This window comes from Lynx canadensis, chromosome D4 (assembly GCF_007474595.2).
Source record: "Lynx canadensis isolate LIC74 chromosome D4, mLynCan4.pri.v2, whole genome shotgun sequence".
NCBI classification, from domain to species: domain Eukaryota; kingdom Metazoa; phylum Chordata; class Mammalia; order Carnivora; family Felidae; genus Lynx; species Lynx canadensis.
In genome coordinates, this window is record NC_044315.2 from 26,473,071 (window position 1) to 26,493,547 (window position 20,477).

Below are 20,477 nucleotides of genomic sequence, written 5' to 3' on the forward strand. Positions count from 1 at the left end.
TGCTTAGGGATGGTTGACCCTCAGCACGAATTAAGTGAGAAATGAACTCAAGAGATTAAGAAGGGAAGCTAAGATGTTTATTTTAGCTTAAGAGCTTGATATCAGTTGAGCTTTTCACATTTTGTGCCTTCACTATTTATCTAATATTTAAACCCCCCAAATTAGATTTGTTGAACATTTATGTGGAAATATACTCCCCAATCTTTTTGCTTTTAGATAGCATAATTTCAAATTACTAATATTATAGTTCCCCCATATCAGCATCTGACTAAAACCCCTAAGAGCCTCAACTTTCTAGAAGTGAATTGCCTTTACTGCGCTTTAAAAAAAAAAAAAAAAAAAATCCTTTTAAAGGCGGCTTTCACTGGGCCCTAAAGACTGAAGCAAAAACAGACTAGTAATTGTCACTGCCACTTCCCCTCCTAATCAAAGTTTGGTAGGAACTGCTGATGTGTACCAGAAGTCCTCAAAATGTGGCCCATAGACACCTGGGATCCTGACACCTTTTTCAGGGGTCCACAAGGTCAAAACTATCTTCATAATAACATAAAGTATTATTAGCCTTTTTAACTGTATTAACATTTATACTATGGTACAAAAGCAATGATGTATAACATTTCTAGCATCTTGGAACAACTTCTGGTACTGGTACCAAACTGCACTATTGGTCATTATATTTTTCACCATCAAGTACCAGTAGATATTAAAAAAAAAAAAAAAAAAAAAGCCTTCTTTACTTAAGAATGTCCTTCAGGGGAGCCTGGGTGGCTGACTTCCACTCAGGTCATGATCTCATGGTTCATGAGATTGAGCCCCATGTCGGGCTTTGTGCTGACAATGCAGAGTCTGCTTGAAATTCTCTCTCTCTCTCTCTCTCTCTCTCTCTCTCTCTCTAGCTCTCTCTCTCTCTCCCACTCCCCAGCTTACTTACACAAGCTCGCTCTCTCTCTCTCAAAATAAATAAACTTTAAAAAAAAACTCTAAAAAAAGTCCTTCAAATAGTAAAAATTAATTTTATTAAATCTCAGCCCTTCAGTACAGATCTTTTTAATATTCTGTGTGACAAAATGGTTAAGTATGCACAAAGCATTTCTGACCACATACTGAATTGCAATAGTTGATGGGTGTCTCAAGGTAAAGCACTTGTGTGACTGAACTGAGAGCTTTCACTAGCCTCTTTTTTTTTTTTTTTTTTTTTGTGAAACACCATTTTTACTTGAAAGAATGACCATGGTTATTCAGACTTGGGTATTCTGGCAGAAGTTCTCTCACAGATGAACAAAATCTGCCTGTCACTTCTAGGAAACAACTGGCAGTCATAATTCTTGCCAACGATAAAATTTGAGCCTTCAAGCAAAAATCAGATTTCTGGAAAACTCACATCCACCATCATGTCATGACCTGGATAGCTTCCCAATAATCTGTTTCTGATGGGATGAATGGTGATATTAACAAACGTGATTTTCTAATAATATATAATGAAATGTGCCAACATTTTGGAGATCTGCATAACTGACTGAACCAATACTTAGAAACGACCATGGCATGATGTTATAAATTCAGGCATGGTTATGCAAGATCCATTCAAAGTTTAGACCAGTGGATTTTAATATAACATTATAAAAAGTCCATTGATATGATTTCAGATTCCATAATACAAGTAACTAGAAAACCAACACATGTTGAGTTCTGATGTAGCACCAAGCAAGAAAATCCATTATTATCTGAAAAGGCTATTAAAATACCCCTCCCTTTTCCAGCCATTAACTATGTAAGGCTGGGTTTCTCTTTCTATATACTTCAAACCAAAAAACATATTGCAACAGACTGAATGCAGAAGGAGATGAGAATCCAGCTGTTTCTATTAAACCAGACATTAGAGATTTACAAAAATGTAAAACAAGGGGCACCTGGATGGCTCAGTTGGTTAGGTGTCCGACTGTTGATTTTGGCTCAGGTCATGATCTCAAGATTGTGAGACTGAGCCCCATGTCAGGCTCTGTGCTGAGTGTGGAGCCTGCTTGGGATTCCGTCTCCCTCCCTCTCTGCCCCTCCCCTTGCCTCAAAATAAATAAACATTTTTTTATGTAAAACAATACCACTCTTCTTATTGCCTTGTTTTGAAAAATAGTCATTTTTCATTAAAAATATGCTTATATTAAGATATTATCATATTTAAGTGAATTAATAAAAGTTGTACATTTCTCTTTAATTTATAATATAATAAATACAGACATAATCCACAAAAGCTCTTTGGGGTGTGCAATAATTTTTAAGAATGTAAAAGGGTACTAAAATCAAAAGTTTGAAAACTGATTTAAACAACTGAGTATTAACATCAGATCCCTGCAAACCAAGAAAAACAAGAAGTACATAAAGTCATTAATTAGCAAAAACTTTCCTAGCAAAATTACATGAAAGCTGAAAAGGTACAATGCCCAATCATAACTAACCTCACTCTGTAACACCAATGAAGAAAAAAACAACAGAATGTGCAATATCTTCATCAGATAAACTCCTGTATACCCAGTAACAATTTGATACATAGTATTTTTGATAGAAGCACATGACAGTCAAAGAAACACAAGTCAAAAACAGGTGATTAAAATAGCAGTCACCACCACCATAAGGGAGACAATCCAAGGTTCTGTCAGAAGGGACAAACATGGATACTTCAGCACCTCTCCAGCAGCATCTCAGCACACCCAGCTTTCAGGGTCTAGCTGTTCTATTTAAAACTAAATTACATGCTTCCAAGGCAGGACAGTGAGACTAAGCTGTCATTTAGCCCCAAAGGAGTCAATGGGTCACAGTGGAACGATTCTACAGTAATCATGCTCCATCAGCCTAAAGTCCATCTTGAGCTTACTAAACCCCTTGGAAGAGTGAGAAAAAGCAGTAGCAGTAATATTTACTGAGCAATTACTATGTGCCAGGCACTGTGGGTTAAGCACTCTATGTGTATTAACTCATTTAATATTCAAGATCTTAAGGATATAACCATTATTACCCCATTTTTGGAACAGAGAAAACTGAAGCACAAGGAGGATAAATAACTTGCCTCAGGCAAAGCCAGGATTCAAAGCCAGCCCTGAAGCCCAACTCCTCAGCCACTACATTACAGTACACAGACCCTATAACCTACAGTAATATATAAAATTTAAAATTTGGTGCCCACTCTAAACGTCTGTTGTTGTCACCAAGACCAACTGCCTAAGGGAGTCTCCCAATTTGAAGAGCCCTCTGACAATTTCATCCATTACTACGGATACACTGTTCAACTTCAGGTACTGGGGGACTTTAAGCAAGGATACATTTTGGAAGGTGAATACTGTGGAGATTTACTAAAAATTCCAAAATGTAGAATCTAATACAAATTGGGTAATTTCACATTTGGGTCTCTTTTCCTTCTGTCAGAGATAACCATTATTATAAAAGGAGTCTTGCTAGACTGCTCCAAAAAGTAATAATGCCTCAATTCAAGTCAACAGGAAAAGATTTATAAAAATTGCTTCTACAAAAGCTTAGGCTACAGTAAAACACTTAAATGTTTTTTCAGTGTTGGCTAGTAACAAGAGGAACTCTAAGTCTACCCCCTTCATTACAAAGTTCAGAATGAGACTGCAGTTCTCAGTAAGTGTGGAAGCAATTAATTCAAGGCAGATTTTTGAGGTCATTAAAAATGAACCTATAACTTCATTGCGGAATTTAACTCAAGCGAGGTGGAATGGGAATTAAACAAGTCATATTACAATAAGAAAATAAGGTGTAGATAAGACATCCCTATCTCACAGCAATTACAGGACTAATCACAGCCATTATAGGAAATGCTAACAGATCTTCCAGGGTTTTGTCTGGTTTTCATTAGTATTTTGGCACATGTTTTAAAATACTACCATTTAAAGTGCCTTAAATAAACTACTATTTTTTTAGCATACTGAACTGAAAACATTTCACTGTAAAATTGCAAAAGTAACTTTCTAGTTTTCTCAGGAAAAAAGACAGTTTATAATAAGAGTTCAGGTTACTAGCTGGATTTACATAAAGATTACAACACAGGCATCAAAGTAAGTGAAAATGAGTGATAAAGAAAGCTGTTCAGTCCTTTCTAACTACAAATTGTCGTGCATTACAATTAAACACTGCTACAATTTTCAACACCTGAAGAAAAACAAAACACCTACAAGGAATTAATACCGCCAAAAAAAAAAAAAATCCCCTCAGTGTTACAATGTATTAGGTCATCAGCAGTGCTGGACCTTTAAGCCCTTGATTGAGCAATCTGTATCAAAACAAGAAGTGGCCTTTAAATGATCAACATTCATATCGATTACGCTAAGATGTATAAAAACTCCATTCTATAATGGGTAAATGCCCAGGAAACCAGCCGATTCAAAATTGCACTGGTCCTAGTAAGAGGCACAAGGGGAAACCATGTAGACGGTTGCAGGAGTCCTCGAGTACTTGCAACGAAGAACCCGCAACTCACTCAGGAAGGCAGGCTGTAAGGAAACTCTGCACTGTCATCTAGAGCGATCTCATTCAGGCTCAAATCAAACCCAAAAGGCGACAAGTTGTAAACGGAGAACACACTTCAGGCCAACCACCCTGACACGAAGCAAACCTGGCCACCGCCAAAGTCACACTACACACCAAGCCCACCGCGAAGCAAGGTGTGTGCCGGGGTGGGTGGGGGAGGCGGGGCGCGTGCCCGTCCCCGGCCCGCCGCCCCCCAGCTCGGCTCCGCGCTGCACCCCGGCCCCAGAAAAAGGGCAGGGCACGGTGGCCGCCTGTGCCCGAAAACCGCGTCGGGGACCCTCCGCCGGGGATTGAGGCGGGGGTCACCGAGTGTCGCGGGTGGGGGCGGCGTGGGGCGCTTTCCAGAAGCCAGCCAAAGCCCCAAACCATCAGGGGTTTTCCTCCCTCCAGCTCCGGTCCACTCGCCCCGAAAGACACACGTTACACAACCTGTCAGGTGAGGGGCGGAGGGATCCCAGAACGCAGACCGCGGCGGGCGCGGGGTCGCTCCTCCCGGCTTCTCCCGCCCCCGGGACTCGGTGGCCGGGGGACTGCGGAGGGAAGGCGGACGGGCGGGCAAGCAGCGGCCGAGGGGCGGCCGGCCCGGACGTGCGGACGGCGGCGGGGCGCTCACCGGCTCAGGATGGGGCGCTGGCGGGACTGGGCAGAGCCGCGGCACCAGCTCGGCATCCGCAGCGCCGGCGGCTGCTCTCTGGGAGCACGGCGGAATTCTCGCCGCCCGCCGCCCGGTGTTTTCATACAAACCCCGGTGGCAGGCGAGGCGGAGGCGGCGGTGGCGGCGGCGGTGGCGGCGGCGGAACCTGCCCGCATCCCGGGCAACGTCAGCGCGGCGCCCCGCCCACCGCACGCCCTGGGCCCGAAGGCTCGCGCGCGCCGGGCGGCGGGGAGGACGGAATGCGCGTGCGCGCGGGCCGCATGGGGCACGCGCTAGGGAGGAGGGTGGGGCACGCGCTAGGGAGGAGGGTGGGGCACGCGCTAGGGAGGAGGGTGGGGCACGCGCGGGCCGGAACGGGGTTGGGACTCAGGGAGCGCGCGTGGGTAAGGAGCGAGCGTGCGCAGGAGGGAGGGCGGGGCGCGCGTGCCGGCGTTAGGTGCTGTGCTGCGGGGTAGGCGCGGCAGGGGTTTGGGGAGGAGGGTTGCACGCGCGCTGCAGGCCCAGACCCTGCAGCGAGCGTCCAACCCAACCGAACCGAACCGGTAGGCGGGCGGCTCCCCACTCTCTGCAATTCACCTTCCTGTACGCTCCCAATTAGAGCGGCCCGCCTTTCTCCGGAGCTAAGCCAGCGCCCACCCCACTACCATCAATCACTCTGCTCTTAGAAGGCTGTTAGCTGCTGTGGACGAGCGGTTAACTCCCCAGTGTGGCGCGGGGGGGGGGGGGGGTGCTCTAGTCCCTGGGCACCACTGGAAAGCTCAGCCCTTTCCTGACCTCGAGGAGAGTCTATAAAGAGACAGCTGGGCTCCAGAACACAAGGAAATTGCACCTTGTGGCCAAACCTCAATAAATTAGATGCCTAGAGCTGCAGTGAAAAAAATAGCAAGCTGATTTATTTTTTGCTTTTTCGTAATGTGGCTACGTATAGTCACGAAAATGGTAATGTTAAATTGGCCACTAGAGGCAAAGACAGTGTTTTTTAATCAGAGCCAAAGTGATGTGTCAGAAAGATTGAATACTGATTCACCCCCTTCTGTTTTGACTGCCCGTAAAGCCACTGTAATAGATTCTTAATAAATACTTGACATTTACTTTTTTTCCAAGAGCATGGATCATGTTTGCTGCTGTTTATGCTAGCTGCTACAGAATGCAAAATTATTACAACCAGGTAGAGAAATAAATTGAGACCTGTGAAATTTTTGCTTTGTTTTCTTATCATCATGTTTCAACAAAATTAAACAGTTGTGAAGGCAGTTCAAAAGGTAATCCAAGGTGCACAACACCTGCTTCTTGCAGTTTGCCCTTGGCAGAGTCTGTAACGAGAGATTGCCATTTCAGAAATGCCATAATTTCCCTGGCTGTGAGCACTGAAAGGTGGATTACAGTATTTTAAGGAATTTTAAAACAAGAACCACCCCCAAACCACCCAGACTGAAAAGCATATCTAACAACACCTAATTACAATTACCTAAGAATATTTAACATTTTATAGACATTATGTATAACACACATAAAACTTTATTCAAAGAGCATCTTCCTAAATGAATCAACCTTCAATATATAAACATATAGAAATAAATGTAAATGTGTGTGTATATAGAATTTGAATCCCACTTTAGCAAAGCATCATTAGTATGGTTTGATGGCCAGGACACAGATCTAGTGGATTAAACCACACAACTAGGGAAAGGGCCAAGCCATTCCCTGCCTGTCACAATTTTCCACTATTTTAAACAGTTTCCCCAACACTGTTATGATATATAAAACTGAATACAAATAATCGTGTGATGTAGATCAGTCTGATCACATAATAATACTCACTTAACTCTGATTCCTCAAATCAGTCTAGTCAGCGCCTTTAGGTATTCAGTAAATGTTTAGGTTTTTTTTGTTTTTTGTTTGTTTGTTTTTTTTTTTTTAACTCTGGACTAGGCAGAGAAAGAAAGATGAGCAGTGGAGCCCAGCTATCTCTTTCTCCTCCTCTTCTGCTGATTTTCCTGCCTCCATACTTTTAGTAGAGTAACATACAAAATGCAACAAACATTGTAACAAAACTATATAGTTATATGGTTTAGAACAGCCATGGACATATCCAGTCCTCTGGAGTTCTAGGATTGTTATAGCTATTCTACGTTATTCAACAATCATCAGTTTATCAAGCACCTTATGTGCCAGACCAATCCTGAAATCTTTGGAAGAGATAAGCAAATGATAACACTCAACAAAAACCTAACAGCTGCCTGCCCTCTGTGAAACTAAACGGTTTGCTATATCCATAGATGGATAGACAAAGAAGATGTGGTATAAAGATGTGACAGATAGACAATGGAATGTTACTCAGTCATTAAAAAAATAAGTGAAATCTTGCTACTTGCAACAACATAGATGGACATAGTGGGTATTACGCTAAGTGAAGTAAGCTAGACAAGAGAAAGGCATGATTTCCCTCATATGTGAAATTTGACAAAACAAAGCAAATGAACAAACAACAACAACAACAAAGAGATCCTTAAATACAGAGAGTAAACTGGTGATTGCCAGAGGGGAGGTAGGTGGGTGGGATGAGCAAAATAGATGAAGGATATTAGGAGGTACAAACTGCCAGGGGGCACCTGAGTGGCTCAGAGTCAGTTAAGTGTCGGACTCTTGATTTCAGCTCAGGTCATGATCTCACGGTCCGTGATTCGGGCACTGAGTTGGGCTCTGTACTGAGCACGGAGCCTGCTTGGGATTCTCTCTCTCTCTCCCTCTCTCTCAACCCTGCCCCCACTGTTCTCTCTCTCTCTCTCTCTCTCACACACACACACACAATCAAATAAATAAACTTAAAAAAAAAAAAAAGGTACAAACTTCCCGTTACAAAATAACTAAATCACAGGGATGAAAAGTGCAGCATAGGTAACATAGTCAATAATATTATAATAACTTTGTATGGGGGCAGATGGTGACTACACAGTAACATGTTGATCCCTGTGCAATTCTAGAATTACCACATCATCAGATTGTACACCTGGATTGAAAATAACATTTCATGTCAACTATGCTTCCATACAAATAAATAAATATCCATATCCGTAAACCACTGCACCCTCATTTTCTTTATTTGTGAAATGGAACTTAAATATTCTTGCCAAATTTAAAGTTTTAAAATTTGGCATACCCTTTAGCCTCATCATAGGAATTTATCCTAAGGAAATAACAAGGAAAATGTGCAGAGATTTAGCCAGAAGGATGTTCATCCCAGAGTGGTGTCCAAGCTGTCTTACATGCTCAACAGAAGGCACCCGATTAAACACAATATTTTACACCCATGCAATAGATCACTAGGAAGCCATTAAAAATAACGTGGTAGGGGGGTGCCTGGGTGGCTCAGTCGGTTGAGTGTCCGACTTCGGCTCAGGTCATGATCTCGCAGTTTGTCAGTCCGAGCCCTGCGTCGGGCTCTGTGCTGACAGCTCAAAGCCTGGAGCCTGCTTCAGGTCCTGTGTCTCCTTCTCTCTCTGCCCCTTCCCCACTCATGCTCTGTCTCCCTCTGTCTCTCAAAAATGAATAAACATTTTAAAAAATTTTTTTAAGTAATAACGTGCTAGAGCAAGTGCCCTTAACGTGCTCTTAACGGGGGGTGCAACAGGTTTAACTCCTCCTGTACAGCCATGGATTTACCTTGAGGCTGAAGAAGGCCCGCTGAGTTCTGAGTTTGCTGAGAGTTAAAGGATTTTCCAGACATGAAGGAGAAGCCAGATTGCAGTCGAGAAGCATTTCTATATAAGCATTTCTGGTAAACTTCCTGAACAGATCCAATTTAAAAAGGATCTGAATTGAATAGATCACATATGAGGGCATAAAATGAGCCTCAATAACTAGAGAAGACTGGGTCTTTGAGGAAAGGCGGTCACAGCTACAGTGGAGCTCTGGGCACCCCTGCTCCTGACTCCCTGCTGTTTGCCTCACCAAGGAACAAGTCAATCAGAAAGCCACACTGCAGCCTAGCCTTTGGTTTTGGTTTTGGTTTTTTTGTTTTTTTAAGTTTCTTTATTTTCAGAGAGAGAGAGGGAGAAAGAGAATCCCAAGCAGACTCCAGGCTGGCTGTCAGTGCAGAGCCCACTGTGGGGCTCAATCCCATGAACTGTGAGATCATGACCTGAACTGAAATCAAGAGTTGGATGCTTAACTCACTGAGGCACCCAGGTGCCCCAGCCATGGCTTTTAAAGTCAGCAGGAAGATATCCATGAATCCAGAGGTGGCAATTCACCAAAGTAGAATTCCTCTAACCAGCTGCAGTGTAAACTTCGGAGGAGGTATGTGCTGACTTGCTCATACGAGGTGCAAAAGAAAAGAATCTCAAAGTGAAAGAACCAGTTCAGATGCCTACCAAGACTCTGAGCATCACTATAGGAAAGACTCCTTGTGGTGAAGGTTCTGAGACTTGGGATTGTTTTCAGATGAGAATCCACAAGCAACTCATCAATTTGCACAGTCCTTCTGAGATTGTTAAGCAAATCACTTCCATCTGGGGGCGCCTGGGTGGCTCAGTCAGTTAAGCATCCAACTTCAGCTCAGGTCATGATCTTGTGGTTCATGGGTTTGAGCCCTGCATTGAGCTCTGTGCTGACATTTCAGAGCCTGGAGCTTGCTTGGGGTTCTCTCTCTCCCTCTGTCTCTGCTCCTCCCCTGCTCGTTCTTTCTCTCTCTCTCTCTCTCTCTCTCTCTGTGTCTCTCAAAAATAAATAAACATTAAAAAAATTTTTTGAATTACTTCCATCTTTGGAGTACTTCCATTGAACCAGGAGTCAAGGCTGAAGTCACTATTATAAATGCTTAAATCAACCTTTTTAATAAACTGATTATCAATTGTTTAAAAAAAAAATCAAGGGAAGGGAAGCAAAAATAATATAAAAACAGAGAGGGAGACAAACCATAAGAGACTCTTAACTACCAAGAATAAACTGAGGGTTGCTGGCGAGGTGTTGGATGGGAGAATGGGCTAAATGGGCAAGGGGCATTAAGGAGGGCACTTGTCAGGATGAGCACTTGGTGTTACATGTAAGTGATGAATCATTAAGTTCTATTCCTGAAAAAAAAATTTTTTTTTGAGGGGCGCCTGAGTGTCTCAGTCACTTGAGTGACCAACTCTTGATTTCAGCTCAGGTCACGATCCCAGAGTCGTGGAATCAAGCCCTGTGTCAGGCTCTGCGCTGAGCTTGGAGCCTGCTAAAGATTCTCCCTCTCTCCCTCTGCCCCTCTCCCCATTTTGTGCTCTCTCTCAAAAATTAAAAAATTCTTTTAAAATTTTTTGAGAAGATTGAAATCATACCATGCTCCTTTTCCAATCACAACAATATGAAACTACAAATAAATCACAAGAAAAAACGGAAAAATAATACAAACACACAGAGACTAAGCATGATCCTAAACAAACAGTGGGTCAAAACTTAATCAGAGAAGAAGTTTTAAAAATGCATGGACACAAATGACAATGAAAACACAACAGTTCAAAATCTTTGGGACACTGCAAAAGCAGTCCTAAGAGGAAAGTATACAGTAATATAAGCCTACGTCAAGAGACAACAAAAAGAGGAGTGCCTGGGTGGCTCAGTTGGTTAGGCAACCGACTTCGGCTCAGGTCATGATCTCGTGGTCTATGAGTTCAAGCCCCGCGTCGGGCTCTGTGCTGACAGCTCAGAGCCTGGAGCCTGCTTTGGATTCTGTGTCTCCCCCTCTCTCTCCCCCTCCCCTGATCACGCTGTGTGTCTGTCTGTCAATAATAAATAAACATTAAAAACAAATTAAGAGACAACAAAAAACTCGAATAAACAATCTAACCTTACATCTAAAGGAACTAAAAAAAGAGAACAAAGCCCGAGTAGAAGGGAGGAAGTAATATAGACAAGAAATAAATGTCATAGAGACTGAAAAAACAATAGAGAAAATCAAGGAAACCAAGAGCTGGTTCTTCGAAAAGATAAACAAAATTGATAAGCCCTCAGCCAGACTCATCAAAAAAGAGAAAGGATCCAAATAAATAAAATCAGAAATGAGAGAGGAAACGTAACAACTGACCCCACAGAAATACAAAGGCTTCTAAGAGAATACTATAAAAAAATCATATGCCAACAAATGGGACAACCTAGAAGAAAGGGATAAATTCCTACAAATATATAACTTCCCAAAACTGAGTCAGGAAGAAATAAAAAATCTGAACAGATCAATTATAAGTAACAAAATTGAATCAGTAATCAAACAACTACCAAAAAAATGAAAATCCAGGACCAGATAAATTGACAGTGGTACTCCATCAGGCATTTAAATAAGAGTTAATACCTATTCTCAAACTATTCCTCAAAATAGAAGAGGAAGGAAAGCTTCCCAATACATTCTATGAGGCCAGCACTACCCATGATATGAAAACCAGACAAAGACACCACAAAAAAAGAAAACTATAGGCCAAAATCCCTGATGAACACAGATGCAAAAATCCTCAACAAAATATTAGAAAAAACACATACAAAAATACATTTAAAAAAAATCATTCACCATGATCATGGAATTTATTCCCATGATAAAAGGATTATTCAATATTCATAAATCAAGCAATGTCATACACCACATCAACAAAACAAAGGCTAAAAATCATTTGATCATCTCAATAGATGCAGAAAAAGGATTTGACAAGATTCAACATCCATTCATCCATGCAACGTACAGATTCAATGCAATCCCTACCAAAATACCACAGCATTTTTTCACAAAACTAGAACAAATAATACTAAAATTTGTATGGAACCACAAAAGACCCCATATAACCAAAGCAATCCTGAGAAAAAAGAACGAAGTTACTAGATTTCAAGATATACTAGAGATCTGTAGTAATTAAAGAAATATGATATAGACACAAAAAATAGACACATAGTTCAATGGAACAGATAGAGATTACAGAAATAAACTCACAGTTATTTTCAGTTAATCTATGACAAAAGAAGCAAGAATATACAATGGGGAAAAACAGTCTCTTCAATAAATGGTGCTGGAGAAACTGTAAAAGAATAAAACAGGACCACTTTCTAACACCATACACGAAATAAACTCAAAATGGATTAAATCCCTGAAACCATAAAATTCCTAGAAAAGAGCAGAAGTAGTAATTTCTCTGCCATCAGCCACATTTTTCTAGATATGTCACCTAAAGCAAGGAAAACAAAGCAACAATAAACTATTGGGACTATATCAAAATAAAAAGCTTCTACACAGCAAAGGGAACCATTAACAAAACAAAAAGATAGCCTACTGAATGGGAGAAGATATTCGCAAATGATGTATCCAGTAAGAGGTTAATATCCAAAATATATAAGGAACTCAGTACCAAAAAAACAAACAATCCAATTAAAAAATGGGCAGAGTACTTAAATACATTTTTTCCAAGGACAGACAAAAGGCCAATAAACACATGAAAAGATGCTAATCATCTTTTCTAATCATCAGGGAAATGCAAATCAAAACTACAAAGAGATATCACCTTACATCAGTTAGAATAGCCAAAATCAAAATGACAAGAAATGACAAGTGTTGGCAAGGTTCTGGAGAAAAACAAACCCTCATACACTGTTGGTGGGAATGTAAATTTGTACAGTCACTGTGGAAAACAGTATGGAAGTTATTCAAAAATTAAAAATAATACTGAATGAGTCAATAATTCCACTATTAGGTATTTACCCAAAGAAAACAAAGACACTAATTCAAAAAGATATATGCACCCATATTTTTGTTGCGGCATTATTTACAAAAGCCAAGATATGGAACCAACCTAAGTATCTAACAATAGACAAATGAATAAGGAAAATGTCACACACACACACACACACGCACACGCGCACACACACACACACACAGAATATTGCTTAGCCATAAAAAAAGATCAGACTGTGCCATTCAAGATAACATGATGCATCTAGAGGGTATTATGCTAAGGGAAGTAAGTCACACTGAGAAAGACAAATGCCATATCAAAAAGCAGAATCACACCTATAAATACAGAGAATAAATTAATGGTTGCCAGAGGAGAGGGGGATGGTGGAATGGGCAAAATGTGTGAAGGGGAGAGGGTGATACAGGCTTACAGTTCTGGAATGAATAAGCCATGGGAATAAAAGTAATGGCATAAAGAATACCATCAATGATACTGGAACAGTGATGTAATGGGACAAATGGTAGCCACACATGGGGTGAACATAGCATAATGTATAAACTTGTCAAATCACTAACTGATTTGTATAACTGCAACGAATATAACATTGTGTGTCAACTATACTAAATTTTTAAAAATGCATAAATGAAAATAAATTTTAAAATTTTAACATAGAAAATAAAAAAGACTTGAGTCTCCCAAGTTTCCAGCAAGATATTGCAATCACTCATTCTACAAAAATATTCACATTTATATATGTGAATTATATATAAATATTTATAATTTTGCATTTTTTTTCCTTTTAGAGGGCTCCCAACAAGTGTGAGAAAAAGAAATTTTTCCATCATTTTCAAGTCAGCTTCTCAATCCTACAATTTAGACAACTGTGTTTGTTTTAAGTGTTTATTTCAATTCCAGTTCGTTAACATTGAGTGTGCAATTAGCGTCAGGTGCACAACATAGTGACTCAGCACTTCCACACAACACCTAGTGCACATCGCAACCAGTGCACTCCATCTCTTTGTTTTGTTTTGACTAACCAAAATAAAATAAACTTTTTAAGCAAAAATCATAAACACCAGAAATACCACTGTTTCCTATTTAATAAAACTGTTCAGCATTTCCAAAAGACTTCCTCATCAATAACTAACTGATTCGAAAACATTAAAGAAATGTTTCATATCAGCTATTCAGAACTTCGTGGGTAGAATCTGAAACAAGCCCCCTCACCATTGCCCCCCCAACCATAGGGTGGAGGGCACAGAGAGATAAAAAAAAAAAAAAAGAGGGACAATCCACTCCGGATTGGTAGGTCTTGAGCGGCCACGAGATGAGCTCTCTGCAGCCATCGGACAATTCGTAAATTGCGAAGGCCTTAACTGGGTTCAGCCACAGATACCACCCAGAAAGTCTCAACACCAGCCATGTCAAGGGCAGCCTCCAGGAGTGGGGAAAGCAAGGAGAACGCACGTTCCAAACACAGGGGAGGGGGTGAGGAGGCTGTGATTTCAGGGGTTCAGCTCACATGAGTCATGTCATCTTGATACTCTCCCCTAATACTAACCATTAATTGGAAGAAATTTAGAAACAGAGTCAAAACTAAATTCACTTTTTCACATTTAAGAAACTTTTCGATGTCTATTATTGAGAAAAGCAACTTGTTGAACTGTATAGAGTATATGAGCCCATTTGTATTTTTTAAAAATCAATACTATGGATGGGGCACCTGGGTGTCTCAGTCGGCTGAGCGTCTGACTTCGGCTCAGGTCAGGATGTCTCAGTTTGTGAGTTTGAGCTCTGCATCGGGCTCTGTGCCGACAGCTCAGAGCCTAGAGCCTGCTTGGGATTCTCTCTCTCTCTCTCTCTCTCTCTCTCTCTCTCTCTCTCTCTCTCTCCCCCTCCCCCGTTCACACTCTATCTCTCCATCTCTCTCAAAGATAAACATTAAAAAAAATTTTTTAAATCAATATGATAGAAGAGACCACGCATTTACACTCTCATTATCAAAGTTATGTCAGGAAAAATAGGATTCTATTTGCTAAGAAAGAGACCGTTCTATTTACTAGAATTACTTGAGGACAAGTTGAGGTAGGTGCTACCACTTTATATATTTTGCACTGTTTGAAACATTTTTAAAGTAAGCATGCGATATAACCGAAGATAAAATAAAAATTGAAATCCAAAAAATAGAAGAGAGCCTCAAAAATTATATAGGCTTCAAAGCCCACAAATGCTAGATCCTAGAATATACTTTGAAGTTCTAACAACAGTTATCACTTGACAGTGGGGGTGCAAATCATTTCCAATTTGTTCTTTTTCTTTCCCTGTTTATTACATTTTCTACAATAAAATATTTTAACAAAAAAAACTAAAACATTCCTTAATTTATAGTCATAACTAACTCTGAAGTTGTGAGTAGATTAAAAGGTAGGGTATATGTCAAAGCAGGCAGTAAATCATAAGGCACTTACAAATGTTAATTACTGTTCACCTGGCTTTAAAGCAGGTGAACACAATAGGCTGGATTAGCCTGAAACCAGGAGTAAGCATTAGAAAATCTCATTCATACATTAATCTCTTCTGTCACAATGAACCTTGTAGACGAACACCGTTTTTTTAATTTGATTTTTTTTTAGTTTACATCCAAGTTAGTTAGCATATAGTACAACAATGATTTCAGGAGTAGATTCCTTAGTGCCCCTTATCCATTTAGCCCATCCCCCCTCCCACAACCCCTCCAGTAACCCTCGGTTTGTTCTCCATATTTAAGAGTCTCTTATGTGTTGCCCACCTTTTAAAACAAGACTTTATGCAGATACGAAGGATTTGGATTTTTTTTTAAGTTTATTTATTTTGGGAGAGAGAGTGCAAGTAGGGGAGGGGCAGAGACAGAGGGAGAGAGAGAGAGAGAGAGAGAGAGAGAATGAGAATTCCAAGTAGGCTCCGTGTTGCCAGCGCAGAGCCCAATGCAGGGCTGAACTCACGAAGAGGTGAGATCAGAACTAAGCTGAAAACAAGAGTCCGAGGCTTAACTGACTGAGCCACCCAGGCACCCCTGGAAGGTTTTAATTATAAAAAAAAAATTCACCTGGAATTATTTTAAAACATAATGAATACACTTCCATGATTTCTTGAAGAAATGTTATTTGCTATTTAAGGATATGTGAAATTCGGGGATACCTTCATCCTCTTGGGACTCAACCGGACTTGGATTCCTGATTCATCACTTTGATTCCTTTGACTCATGTTGAGATGGAAATCTCTGGACAATAACTGATCAGATCAATGAAAGGGCTTATTTATTCCCTGTTTGCATCAGTCTCCATGTTTGAGAGCCAGATCTTGGAGAGAGCCCAACAGTGACTAACTGGGTGGCTGAGAGGTCACTGTGGTCTGTCTGTGCTTACAGAGATGGCTGGAAATCCACTACCCAGGGTGCTGGGAAAAGCTATTCAAGGGGAGGTGCCTCACTGGAGACACTCCAGTATGACACTGCCTGAAAGAGTGCCAGCTACTGGCCACTGGGTGCTGGTGGTCATCTGGTGATCATCGGTGATTACCCGTGTGCTATAGGTGATGACCTGTAGAAGCCATGTGTTTGGAGAAGGCACCCAAGGGGACATAATGTTTTGCTGTTGGCAAATGAGGCATGTAGCAGCAGCATTAGCCAAGTCACCCTCAGTGAAGGTGAGTCCATGTTCTTGAGCCTCCGTCCTTGCTACCACAGTCACTCTGTCCCAGGGCCTGTTGAGCAAACCCTGGGATGGCTGGATAAAGTGACTGACATCCCAGAGAGCATCATTTAGTTCACCTGATAATTAAGAGCCTTCTCTGCAGTGGATGCCCAGTGGTGGGCCTTAATGTGGATCTCACATGTCTTCGAAGCTTATGACCTTTTAGAGAGGCTCATCCACATACCTCTTCCCTAAGAGGTGACCCTTCCCTGTCACCCATCTTTCAATCCTGTTTCTTCCAAGCCCCTGACCCACTAGCAACTGCCCAAGAAGCAGTGTGTAGACCCATACTTCTGGCCATCTCTCACTCTAGACGTGGACAACCAAATGTATTGCTTCTGACTCTTGGTTTAAACTCAGGTCATGAACTCACAGTTCCTGAGTTCAAGCCCCACATCGGGCTCTGCGCTGACAGCACAGAGCCTGCTTGGGATTTTCTCTTTCTCCCTCTCTCTCTGCCTCTCCTCCCCTCCCCTCCTCCATTTCTCTCTCTCTGTCTCTCTCTCTCTCAAAATAAAAAAATAAACGTAAAAAAAAAGTTCTGCCCACCGAAAGGATTTTCCTTCACCCTTGTCCTTTGGCATCACCACCAAGTAGGGCTGTAATGCTGTAGCTGTGAACTGTGGATGGTTCTAGCACATTGAACAGACCCATCTGTGAGCCAGGTTTGATTATTTTTTCTTCCTCAGACGACTAGTCATATATACAACGTCCCCAAAATATCGAGGTAGTGTCTGTAATGCCTTTACTCTTCTTCCTGTCATGGGAATCCTCAATTTTCCAAAGGATTCTAGACCTGTAATTCCTCCCTGAGAAATTGAGGGTTTCTCATGACCTTACTGTGAAGTCTCTGCAGACGCAACCAACTTTAATTCCGGAATACTGGTAAAAATACTTTACAACTTCCTTATGCATGGTTTGAGACTCAAAGTGACAAGCTGATACCTTGATTATTTATAAAGAAATTCATGTCAAAAAAATAAGGACATGGGATTCACAAATAAGAGGGATTTCAACCAAAGGGTGACCAGTGAGACATGAAAATATTTTACAGGAAAGTACTCAGTGACTCTGACCTGCCTTATTGATGAACAATAGTCATAATATGCTAATGTATTATTTCTGTAAGAAATGAAAAAAATTGCAACTTAAGTAGGGCCAGACATTTCAGGCCCCATTTTGGGATTTTCCTGAGAAAACACAGGACAGCACAGAAAGAATGCTCCTTTCCTTTAGGAATTCCCTTCTCTTGGTCCCTGTGGTAGGCGTAATGATCCCCCAAAGATGTCCACATTCTAATCCCCACAACCTGTGAATATATCACATTACATGGCAAAGAGATTTTGCAGACTTGATTAAATTACGGGCCTTGAGATAGGAAGATTATTCCGGATTATCAGGATTGTTCTGAATTATCTGAACCCAAAGTAATCACCTGAGAACTTGAAAACGGAAAGCCTTTCCTGGCTGCGGTCAGAGGAAGATGTGATTACAGAAGAGATCTCAGAAAGATGCAACATTGCTGGCTTTGAAAAAGAAGAAGAGATGGTGAGCTGGAAAATGTGTGTGGTCTCTAGAAGCTGAAAAAGGCAACAGAGAGGATCCTCCCAGAACCTCCAGCAAGGAATGCGCCCCGTGAGTATTTTATGCAGGGGCGGTGGGGGTGGGGGGGCTCAATCTCACAAACCTGGGATCACAACCTGAGCCAAAATCAAGAGTCAGATGCTCAACCAACTGAGCCACCCAGGCACCCCTCTATACTGACTTCCTAAACACACATTTACTCAATTCTAAATGTGTATACACTAGGGTTTTTTTAGGTTTTTTTTTCTTTTAAGCTTTCTCGACAGAAAACGTAAATAGGTTTTTTTTACTTCTAATTTGGAAAAACTTTCATTGTTATGCAATTCTCACCTTACCAGCTGCCAACTCCCACCCCCAAGTCAGAATAACTGATTCTCTAAATGAAGTTACGCTTAAAGCAACATGCACACAATAGAGGCTTCATAGGTACGTGACTTCTGATCATTATAACTTTAGTAGTGACCACAGATGAGAAGCGTTCTCTAGCCATAAAGAATAAAGCATAGGAACAAAACAACAAAAACCAAAAACCTTTTTTAAAGATTCTACTAAATTAAAAAACCACTTTCACATAGAAACCAGAAATCCTTTCTTCAAGCTAACTGTTACAATTGACAGATATACCCAGAATATCTCAGAAAAAGTAAACAAGGAATTTATAGCAATGTTGGCCTCTGAAGAGAACTGGTAGGCTATAGTTTGTTGAATGCCATACTGTGCTTGTAGATTATACCATATGCATGTAGTGCCTACCGAAATAACTACTTGATTTTTAAATTTTTGAGTCTTTTACATTAGCTTCTATTTAGAATTCTATATAGACAAGATCAAGCTGCACCCGCGTGTAACAGATGATCAAAGAGATGAGGACCAGCCAAGTGACATTACATTGTGAACTCCAAATTTAAAAACCCCTTTCAAAAAATAAGGCGTGTATGAGTGGGTGTATATGTGTGCGTGTGTGAACAGCTACTATCTTGGGATGGTGGATAAGGTGATTTTCACTTTGACCTTTTTGTTTTTTAATTTTCTGAAGTGTTATAAAGGACACTCAGGTCACTGTTGGAATTAAAAGAGGAGCCATTTTATTTATTTATTTATGTATTTATTTAGACAGAGACCACACAAGTGGGGAAGGAGCAGAGAGGGAGAGAGAGAATCCCAAGCAGGAGGCCGCCAGCGCAGGGTTCAAATTCACAAAACTGTAAGATCATGACTGGAGCCGAAACCAAGAGTCGGACACTTAACTGACTGAGCCACCCAGGCACCTGTATTTATTTATTTATTTTTAAAGGGACTAGCCACAATCCTTTTTTGTTGTTGTTGTTTATTTATTTATTTTGAGAGGCAGAGAGCGTGTAAGCAGTGGAGGGGGAAAGAGAGAGACAGAATCCCAAGCAAGCTCCGTGTTGTCAACACAGAGCCCCACACAGGGCTCAAACTCAAGAACTGTGAGATCATGACCTGAGCCAAAATCGAGAGTTGGATGCTTAACCAACTGAGCCACCCAGGCGTCCCTAGAAAAGGATCCATTTTAAAAGGTAAAAGCTTCCCATGAATTGAGCCCAGCTCACCTGATTGACTCATTTTCCAGTTTCCTTGTAGCAGAGAGAAAGTTTCCAATTGCTACATGTGAGAGAAGGAGCCATTAGAAACGATGGTGTGCTGACCACCCCAGGAAAAATCTCAGAAGGGCAATTCCTCATCAATGGGTCTTGTCTTCAACGTGGCTAATTATGAAATTCGAATTGTCAGTTGGTGCGTCCCAACTTTATCAGTTGGTGAGAAACTAGTTGATGTTAACCAAACTCACAAGTGGCTGAATTATTCCCAGAATGGTAATTTGTTAATAATAAGGTATGTGCTCTTCTGGTGAGCCAAGAGCTCTGGCCTACTATTTTCAAAAGTTTTTTTTAGCAGTGGTCTGCTTTCTTCAAGCAACGGGTTGGTTGGTTTGCTTTCTGTTGTTCTTGTTTTTGTTTTGTGGGGCACCAGTATGTAAAACAAAGAAAATGAATCTGCTCTGGTGGCAGATAGATGAAAATCTGCTCAGTCTCATGTTAATCCTCCTCCCTTCCCCAGATGTCCCCTAAGGGAGCTCCTTAGAATTCCCAGGACTTTGAAGAACACCACTGAACACCAATTCATCTACTGGTACCAAATAAATAAGCAGCAAATTGCTCAGCGAGCAAAGAGAATTGTGGGAATGCTAGGTCCAGGTTCTGGGAAATGCCTGACGAGCTATTCCAGCCCCACAATAACACACACCTCTGTGAAAGATGG

General features: G+C 41.2%; 1 protein-coding gene and 1 pseudogene across 7 annotated transcripts in view; one reads left to right on the plus strand and one right to left on the minus strand.

The window, feature by feature from the left end:
* Nucleotides 1-20,477, minus strand: part of AGTPBP1 (ATP/GTP binding protein 1) — a 199,873-nt gene that overhangs the window by 158,282 nt on the left and 21,114 nt on the right. The window contains exon 1 of one of the 7 annotated variants that reach the window (XR_003964299.1): nucleotides 5,153-5,299. The exons of 2 other annotated variants lie outside the window; for them this stretch is intronic. The gene's annotated coding sequence lies outside the window, so the exon portion shown is untranslated. Of the gene's footprint in view, nucleotides 1-4,968; nucleotides 5,300-20,477 lie in introns of those variants that run through there. 4 more of the 7 variants (XM_030293978.1, XM_030293979.2, XM_030293981.1 and 1 more) reach the window with 4 other exon arrangements.
* LOC115499801 lies at nucleotides 9,376-10,093 on the plus strand (annotated as a pseudogene).